Here is a 10,853-nt window from a genome sequence, read left to right as displayed (position 1 = left end):
TCGATTTAATCTGTGTATCATTATACTCTGACAAGGAAATGTGTATTTCATTTTCATATAATGTTGGCAGAATACAGTTTTTTTCTTGGAATACTTGATCCAATTGGACTAAATTAGGTAATTTCTCGCATATTTGGATAATACTTTTTGCCCTTTCCAAAATAAGCAGACTTCGTATCGCAATCATTGAATGCGTGTAAGAATAGAATATGTTCGTTCCAAGAATAGAATATGTTCGTTCCAACGGGGGTACTGAACAAAACTTTTAGTGGAGTATAATTGTGTATAAACCTTGCCTCTGCCAATTTTTTTAAAGAAAATTTGCGCTTTATGTATTTGAGAACGTCCAATTAAAATAATAAATCAATGTATAAACCTATGATGACAGCAATCGTTTGTTGTTCTGATTTCTCAATAGCTGATCATCCGATACGAACATCAACATCGTCTCTTTCTTCTTTTGTAGCAATATTAACAGTTTTTAATACCTACACGATTCACAATAGAATATTTTTATAACTATAAAGTACTAAACAATTATCTAAGTAGTATTTAATGACTAATGAAGGGAAAACCCGTATATTTTTATTATACTTGAGCTAGTTTTCAAAGTCAAGCGTACCAATATTCAAATCATTCCGTTAAATTCCTAGGTTGGCATACTTTTTGACTAAGATGATCAATATTATTCAAATTATTCAAATGGGTTAAGCACTATTATTCAAATCTTTGGAGATACGTCATTTCATAGACAACTACTGTTTTTAAAAATATTCAAACCTGTTATGGCCATTTTGACTGCTTAACGCCATTAGTAATTTCCACTATAGCGCAATCGATTTTGAAGTTTTAACACTGGCAACAATTTTTAAATTTTTAAATTATTTACTCCACAATTCTATTATTCCTTCAAAAAAACACGATTTTAACGAAAAATTGTTCAAAAATAATCGTCGACTCCTTTTCGCTTTAAGCGGCGTACATATGATGAAGTGCATTTTTCCATTGCGATTGCTTAATAGTAATAGTAGTTAACAGTTAAATCTATAAAATATTTAAGTGAGCTTAGAACTTTAGATTTAATTAAATTAGTAAGTTTGTAACTAAACATGCTTTCCATACTTTTACGGTTACTTGGTAATTTATAGTTTGAAATATTTGGGGGCTGATGTTTGGGTTCCATAAGATAAAATCGGAAAAATTTAACTTAAATAACCATTGAAATGTTCCATAAGTAAAATAAATATCCCACTGATTAAATTTTACCTAGACTGCACTAATAGACTACAAGCCCATGCTAAAATTTTTCGGGAGATATGATCCATCCAAAGTAAGTTTAAGCACCATGGCGTCAGTTTTCCACAAGACAGATGAGAATTGAATATCACATACCGTACAAGTATGTACGGCATTGCTGGATACTAACTCTGCATTAGTATTCGAAGTGAATTTAGTAAATGTCGTACATAAATAATTCACGTAAGGCTTTGGAAATTGACGGAATATAAAAATTTTTTTTAATTTCCGTACCGAAGTTACCGGATGTTTAGCTGTACGGCGTTTATGTGATTCGCTTCTAATACTTATGCAGAGCTAGTATCCAGGAACACCGAACATATTTTGTGATGCATGGTTGAGACACCAAGGGTTGTGACATTCATATTCTCTCCTGTACCGCGCAAAACTGACGCCATAGTGCTTAAACTTATTTTTACGTATAGGAGCATCTTTTTCAACATGGTTCCCGGTGTGTCATTACATCCGAAAAATTTAAGCATGGGCTTGGAGTCTATAATCTTTCAGATTTGAATTTGATTACGGAACCCTGTAAACGGTAATAAACATCAACAGGAATACAACAAAACTCAAAATTCGATCCCCATTGGTTAAATAAAACATTCATTAACACAGTTTTGTATTATATGTACGCATTGCACATACATAAACATAGTAGTTACCCATACGTATATAGTTATTGTAATAATGACAACAAAACAACTGTTAATGCCGGTTGCTTTTTCCCTCTTTTCTCCTATCAATTAAATAATCAGCCCCAATTTATTTTATTTTATGACCATTGGAATATTCAAACGGGAATTCATTATTCACAAATTGTATCTATTATACATTAATTAACAAATACACACATATACACACTTTCACCCTTTCTTTATTATACCATGTATATATGTAATATGCAAGGTATACTAAGTTTAGTCCCAAGTTTGTAACGCTTAAAAATATTGATGCTACGAAAAAAACTTTTGGTATAGGTGTTCATAGAATCACATAATTAGTCCATTTCTGGTTGTCTGTCTGTCTGTCCGTCTGTCTGCCAACACGATAACTCAAAAACAAAAAGAGATATAAAGATGAAATTTTTACAGCGTACTCAGGACGTAAAAAGTGAGGTTCGCAGGACCTTGTAAACCGTTAGAGAAAGAACAAAAGTTTAAATGTAAAAAATGTTCCTTATGATAAACAAAACAACTTTTGTTTGATACATTTTTTCGTAAATATCACTGTTTACCCGTGAGTGCCAAATTATGCGCAAATTGTAAAGTATGTTTTATATGGGAATATCAGTTATATATGTGTGACATGTATATGTGTAATGTGAGTTTTCAACACTGTCTATACATGGTATTTCAACAATCAACTAAGTTAATTGTTTGTTTTTACTTGTTTTATAATATCAATTGTCATGTGATAATCAAAAGATAAATTACTTAGATAAAGTTCGTGTGATTAATAGTTTTTTAACAACAATCTCTACAAGACTTTCAAAAAATTTAGTACACTATATTGAAAAAACTTGTAAGTTACCGGGGATCATAAAAAAAAGTTCCCAAAACGGAGACCCAAGATAAATGTACCATATTACGAGATGTTTAGGCATAACGCACTTTGAAGTTGATTATTGAAAAAAATATAAATATTTCCACTATAAAAATTGGTTTGTCGTACAAAAAGATTTAGTTTTGATAATTTTTTCACGCCTAAGTCATATAATTCCGTGATAAAATTTGGCTTTGAACCTGATTCCGGGAATGGAAGTACATAATTTCGGGATGCACTCTTAAAATAGGTAAATTGAAAAGATTGTTTTGTTTAATGCAATTTAGTTTATTGAGTATTTTCATTTAAAATTTGATCGAAAAACAAAATTATTTAAATTTATAATAAATTTAAAAAAAAAAATTCATTACGTATTATATTGCTGAATACTTACTAATGGTAAAAAATCACAGTTTTTCTAAATATTATCGTTATTAAATTAATGAAGTTAATAGAAACTGTTATTTTCTAATTCTTTTAATAATAATAAAAGTTATTTCATCGTACATAATCATAGACAACTAATTTAAATAAAAAAAATATAAATCAATTTTCATTTTCTCCTTTACAATGTGATACTCCCGAAATTGCATGCATGAGTAAAAACTCTGCTCATTATTCCGGGAGTTAAAAACGCATTATATACTTATCATAAAAAAGCTAGTATTTTATAATTAATTAAACAAATTTAAAAAAAAAAATACATATCCCGTAATTACCTCACAAAAAACTACGGTATCTACTGATTCTATTGGTATACAATATTTTAATAATTATAATACCAATTTAAAATGAGAGTTCAAAATGATTAATTCTTATTTCATTGTTCATTATCACTGATTTAAGAACATAATTACGGGAATCATAATTGAAAAAAAATAATTAATTAAAATAATTTGAAAAAGATGCACTTACTGGTAAACTAAAAAAACCTTAATAGTTCAACTCTGTCGCCTTACGTATACAGACAACATATTTGTAATAAAACCAGATGTTAACTGACCGCTCACTTTTTCGGTCAGTATGAGTATTTAATTCTGATTAGATTTGTTCAAACGTAGATTTTTTTGTTCATATTTTAGTTCTGGAGGCTCTGTTATTTTTTTTATTTAAAAATGTATCCAGTGTTTGTTATTTTTTTATTAAAATAGAAAAACTCCCGGAATAACGTACTACCCCGTAATAATGTACATTTACCTCATATTGTCTCATTCGTTTTCTTTAACAAAAATTATGAGACTTTTGTTTGAAACATTATTACCCTCCATTTCGACTGTTTGAGATTTTTCATGAGAAAACCAACATAATCTTGAACAACTACCGACTTTTTATAATAAGCACGTTATTTTTCTCGCTCTTGTCATAAACGGTTGTTTTAAAAAAATTGGGGTAAAAATTGTTCATAGTCTTAAATTTTTAGTTGTTATATGGTGGAAATTTTAAAATCAGTATATAAGATTCAGGATGCTGTGTACGAATTGATAAAGATTATGTGTCGGATGTATTTTACACTATAAAGGGATTAGGACAAGGCTGTCAATTGTCTGCTATATTGTTTGTTTTATTTATCGATGATATTGTTAATCATATAGATTATAGAATGTATTGAAACTATTTCTCCTTGTATCAAAGAGGATGAAATTAAAATAGTGTTATATACCGATGATGCAGTTCTTTTGTCAAACTCAGTTGATGGAATGCGAAGAGCTTTAAAAGAGCTAGAAGATTATGGTGACAAATGTAAGTAAACAGTTAATGTGAAAAATCGAAAATGCTAACGATTCGAAATGGTAGTAAGAAGGAAAACGAAAATTGGGTGTATAGTGGTAACAAAATTGAGGTAGTTGGTAACTTTCAATATTTGAGGCTCTTTATTTGTAGCAACGAAAATTGGAGTCTGCATCAAATCAAAATGATTTACAAAGCCAACAAAGCATTGACAGTGATTCGTAGAAAAATTTATAGTTATGAAAATTTCCCACCAAAAATTCTATTAAATATGTTTAAAATGATGGGACTATCCATCTTATTATATGAGAAAGAAATTTGGGGGCTAATAACATGTGAAAAGTTAATCGGTATATTTGTTCATAGTTTTTATAAAGAAATTTTAGGAGTTGCAAAATCATCACCAAAAGTGCCGTTAAGTTGCAGTTAGGGGAATTCTCGATCGATGCTACTATATTGCAATATCTTGTAAACTGTTATTGTCGAATTCATTTAAGCAACAAAATATTACAGAGAAATTGTGACAGCATAAACGATACAACCGCAATAATTAAAAACAAATGATTGCAATTAGGATTTAATGCGGCGGATGTGTCTCATAAAATTATTTGGAGAAGATCAGAAAACATGATAAATTAAAGTGCATGAGTACTTCCTGAAGGAAATGCTATTGGATGTGAGGAATAAACTTTCGTTGGATTTATATTCAAAATTGAATCACAGAATCGAGCAATATATATAAATTAAATAGATAGAGATGTAAGAAGAACTATTGCTATTTTCAAAATGGACAGGTTTGCTTGGGAAAATAAGAAAAATCGAAGCGGGGAGAGAATTTGTGTTCTGTGTAACGGAATTGAAACGGTCAAACATCTTATAGAGGAGTTAAAACAGTATATAAATATATACGCTTCATCTTGGACAAGCGCTCACAATATCTTTGAATTTCAGTCTGCCTCGTTGTACTTGTGACCAGATTTCATTTTATTCAATTATTTCTGATATTTATATATATATATTTATATTTTCCATGATGTTTTTTTGTTTGCTGTGTTATCTTTTAGTTTCATTATTATTTTTTGTGTATAAGTTATATAATGTTAACGTTGATCAGCCACTTGGCATATCTATGCAGTTTTTTATTTATTTATTTATTTTAGTTAATTTAATAGTCGCATAAACAGCACAGTCATGAGCTACTTACAAACAATATTAAATATTATAAACTACATTGAATTTTTCAGAATATTTTTAGCGTCCTTAATGTATTTAGCACCTCTTGAACGTTTTTCTCGTTTCTCAGGCAACTGGACAAGTCCATTGGAGCAATGTTAAGCGGACAGTCAGCAAGTATGTGGTGTACTGTTGCGCGTTGAATTTTGGGCACTTGTTACAAGCCTCGCGTGACATTAGGTGACATTTCGAGGGTACTTCCCATACATTATCTCTCACTTGATGTAATAGTGATTCGGAGCTCATCCTAACTCCATACCATTACGCCCATATGTAATCGCTGACTGCGTTTTTAAACTCATCGAATGTGGCTTGTTCACTTTTTATAAAGGTACCTTCCGTTGGAACTTTTTTTGCGGCCAGGTCTGCTGCTTCATTGCCTCGGAGTCCTTGATGTGATAGTAGCCATTCTAGTATTGTGTGACATTGACTATTACTTAGTTGGTGAAACTTGCATTTAATGGCGTATAAGGGGGTTTTTGGGATCGCTGATCTCGAATTTTCAGCCGAAATATTTCAATTTGTTACCTTTCTGCTGTTAACTTTTGAACAAGTAAAAAAATAACAAAATTAAATCAATTATATAATCAATGGATAGTGCGGTTGCCTCGCATGTCGAGGTTATTCGGTTCAATTCTGTTCCGTAACTTTTTTTTTTTTAATAAATAACTTTTTATAACGAAACAACAACAAATTTTCTTAGTGTAATTCCTAGACATTAAACTTTAAACATTTATGAGAAAAGTGTTAGTAATTTTAAACATACATGAGAGAAAATACCGACTAATTTAATGCTTTATGAGAGGCAATTGGTATACCACTTTCTTTAATAGTATTACACCTGCTAGTTAAAAACTTTTTGTGTTTTGTAAAGTGTTTCAATAAGTGTTAAAATTTCAAATACGTTTTATTACTCGGTGAAGTTATTCAAGGAAATACTCAATTTATAAATACTGTTATTTTAGCAAATGCCCTAACTGTAAAATCGAAAAATATTTTCCCTTTAAGATATTGCCGTTTTAAAATTAATTGATTTGAAGCTAATGAATTTTCCCTGGCTGTTACAAAATAGGATACAGTAAATTAAAACATTGGAAAGTCGATAGTTGTAAAACTAATTTATTTCTCTGTATATGTTTTACTAGTACCTAAGTTAAAGTTTACTGAACTTCCTACAAAATGTTAGTACCCGAAATATTAAAAGCGTAAGTTGAAATAAGGGATGGCCTAAAAGGGATTAAAACAAGAGGGCTGCAATGAAGCAAAGACTAAAATGCTTAAAGCGTAAGGTGTTAAAACAAGATATTGATAAAAGAAGAAAGAACATTGTTATTCATGGCTTTGAGAGTAGTTCTAAAATTCCCGGTGCTTTTGAGGGACTACTTTATCGTGGCGTCACTAATTTATCCAATTAAAGTGTCTGATTTTTCTGACTCCAAGAAGCCCTTTCTCGACGCGAAACTAACTCACGTCGAATTGAATTGCTAAAATACTTACCGGATAGCTGGCAGTGCTCGTGGTTATGTTCAATTCAGACTTTAAAAAGCTTTTATGGAATGGTTTCTGGGTAAGCTTCTTCTTTTCTGTAAAAGAGGCGACCCCAATAAACCTAATAACTACTGAGGGGTTACTTTGCTAAACAATATTTCTAAAATGTATACTTAGAAGCTTTGCTAAATATTTCCAAATTGGGCTCAAGTCTCGAATATAATACCTGAAAATTAATCAAGTTCCAGAATTTTTTGTTGAATTCATTGCCATTAGAAAGCGTTTAATACCGCCGATTACCTGCTTTTGAAAAAACTTCACTTGGTGTCAGTAGAAATTTTAAAAATGTCGTGCAATTGTAACTATCGGAATTACTCAATCTAGCAAAAATGGACACTACTCCCTAATAGCTCGATTTGTAGTAAACCAATAAAAAAATAACTTAAACAAAAGTTGCAGATTTGGATGGGAGACACTATGTTTTGAAATCATTTCAGACGTCAATCGATTTGTTTTAACTTTGGGAGTGCTGCTGAAGATATTGCAGTTATGAAAATTCAATGTGGCGACTACCAGAAGCCATATTGTGAAAATGTAAGTCAAATGTAAACGCGTGGTCAGACTTTGATGATTTTGACGTCAATCGATTTGTTTCAACTTTGTGAGTGCTACTGAAGATACGTTAGTTATGAAAATACCAAATGGCGACCTCCAGACGTCATATTGTGAAAACAAAGTATGTGTGTTCCAATGCGGCGGCATTGAGACCACCTGCGTGGTCAGAGATTGATGATTGTGATGTCAATCGATTTGTATTAACCTTGCAAATGCTACTGAAGATACGGAAGTAATGAAAATTCAATATGGTGACCACTAGACGCCATATAGTGAGAAAGAATGCATGTGTGTTTCTATATGGCTCACTAGAGACCAAGCGCGAGGACCGATTTTGATGATTCAGACTCCAATCAATTTGTCTTAACCTTGGGAGTACTACTGAAGATATGGAAGTCATGAAAATGCAATGTGGCAACCACCAGACGTGATAATGTGAAAATAATGTATGTGTGTTCCTATGTGGCGCAATTGTGACTAGACGCGGTGTCCGATTTTGATGATTCTGACGTCAATCGATTTCTTTTAGCCTTGCAAGTGCTAGTGAAGATACGATAGTAATGAAAATTCAATATGGCAACCACCAGACGCCATATTGTGAAAATGAATGCATGTGAGTTTTTATATGGCTCACTAAAAATCAAACGCGTGGGCCGATTTTGATGATTCAGACAGCTATCGATTTGCTTTATCGGAGTGCTGACTGTAACTAACCTTGGAGTGCTGAGTCTTAACCTTGGAAGACTGATGATATTGCAGTATCTAATGAAATAGAGCGAAAAATATTACCATTGATATTGTGTTGGGGTGTTACTGTACATAAATTACAAGGAACTACTTAAGATCAAGGTGTAGTTGATTTAAGTTCACGTATTTTTCCGAATGGTCAAAATTATGTAGCGTTGAGCCGGGTTAGATATTTAGATGGACTAATAATCAGTAGTTTAGATCACCGTAAGCTACTTAATAAACCCAATGATATCAACTCCCTCGCTGAAATGATTGCGAAATTTACCGCCTTATAATTATAACTAAAAAGTTTAAAATAAAAAATTAAATTTAAAAAATCAAAAACCCCGACTGAGTAAAAAGGAATCCAAACTTCATAAAAAATGATCTGAAAAGAAAAAAACAAGTCCAACAGTTTACATAGCGGCCCTTAACAGTCGGAACCCATTGGGCTTGAAGTTTGGTTTACTTTTTACTCAGTCGGGTTTTTTGATTTTTGAAAAAAAAATTTTTTTGTTTAAAATATTTTTTCGAGAATCGTATCATTGCATTAAATCGAAAAAAATCACACTACCTACAGCGGAACACTTTAGCCAAAAGTTATCGCATAGGGAAATTCACCCGTATCCATCACGTTGGCCTAAAATCTTGTTTCAAGGTCACTTGACCTTTATCTTCAAATGATCTTGAAAATTTGCCTAGATTTAAAGATTATTAACACAGCCGACTGACTTTTATTGTTAGAAAAGAACTCATAAAAGACATTGCTACTATGGAAAAACCTTGATAACTTTTGCGTAAAGAATTTTTCTATGGCAAGCGTATTTGCTTTCGATTAAATGCAATAATGATATATTTTTACGTGGATTTCCTCCGAGAGCCAACGATTTTCGAAAAAATTTTTAAATAAATAATGTTAGTTATTTCATGAGGATCAACTTTTTAATTTAAAGTGCTAACCTGTCTTTAACCTTTTATTATTTAAATTGACTATTAAATCAATCCGAAGAACTGGTCCAATCTGATGCTAGAAGATGATGTCCTCCATCAAAGTTATTTTTTGATTGAGCTAGAAGCCATAATAGATTAAAAAGGTTTACCCTGTATAGAAATGAAAATTTAAATTTATATTCCATAATAGTAATGTCTTTTATGTGTTATTCTCTGCTTTACTTTTGGTTTCTATTAATTATATACTCTCTATATATACTACTATTGCATAATTTTAATTTTAGTATTTGTTGCGTATAAAAATGGGTATCTGTTATATTTTCGTTTGATGTTATGAAGATTTTGGGTAAATTTTAATTTTTTATTTTGTGTTTATCAAGAATACATTTACTAATATATTTATTTTTTGTCATAACTTTGCTTAATTTAACAGATTATTGATTAAAAACGTACTTTACTCCCATCTGTTGGTCAGTTAAATGGTCTTCAGCTTGGCTTTGGCCTTCGGCCATTGAAGTACCCTCGAATACAGCTCCCATTCATTTTTTGGTGCGAAACCCTTATTAAAAAAAAATCAAATAAAGCCCATGGTATTAAAAACTACCGCGCTATATCTTCTCTTTTTTGTCCACAATTTCACGTGTTTTATTTTTTTGAAACGGACAATTTAGCATTCTGTAGGCAAAATTATTTTATTGTTTTAAAGTAGTATATTCAAAAATATCGTATTTTTATATAAAATGTCACCCCCCTCCTGTCACACCCTTTTGGGCGGGTGGACAATGCTTTTTTAATAGTTATTCTGCTATTCAGGGCGGAGACAAATAAAAAAAAAATGAAAAACCATGAAGATCGTTTCAGCCATTCTCGAATCATAAATAGTCGAACAAAGCCGACTTTCTCTTATATATTAAAATTAATAAAAAAAATGGAATTAAAATTTTTTTTTTTTAAATTAATTAAATATTGACTGATTCACTTTGGATAAATTATTCTTTAGATTCACTTTTACTGATTCACTTTAAATGAAATATTCTTTCATTCATATATGAATTTGTATCAAAAAAATTAAGGCAACTTTTTTATTAAAGTAATTCAAATTTTCTATTTGATTATTTAGAATATGATATTTAATTCATTTATCGGGTATGGCACAGTACAGAAGGTTACAATGTGCAATATAATATTACGTATAAAAAAAGAAATTATTTATTAAATTTCAAATTGAAACTATTTTTCATTAAACCATAAGTACTATCCGTATGATGTAT

This window comes from Chrysoperla carnea, chromosome 5 (assembly GCF_905475395.1).
Source record: "Chrysoperla carnea chromosome 5, inChrCarn1.1, whole genome shotgun sequence".
NCBI classification, from domain to species: domain Eukaryota; kingdom Metazoa; phylum Arthropoda; class Insecta; order Neuroptera; family Chrysopidae; genus Chrysoperla; species Chrysoperla carnea.
This window is presented reverse-complemented; position numbering follows the sequence as displayed.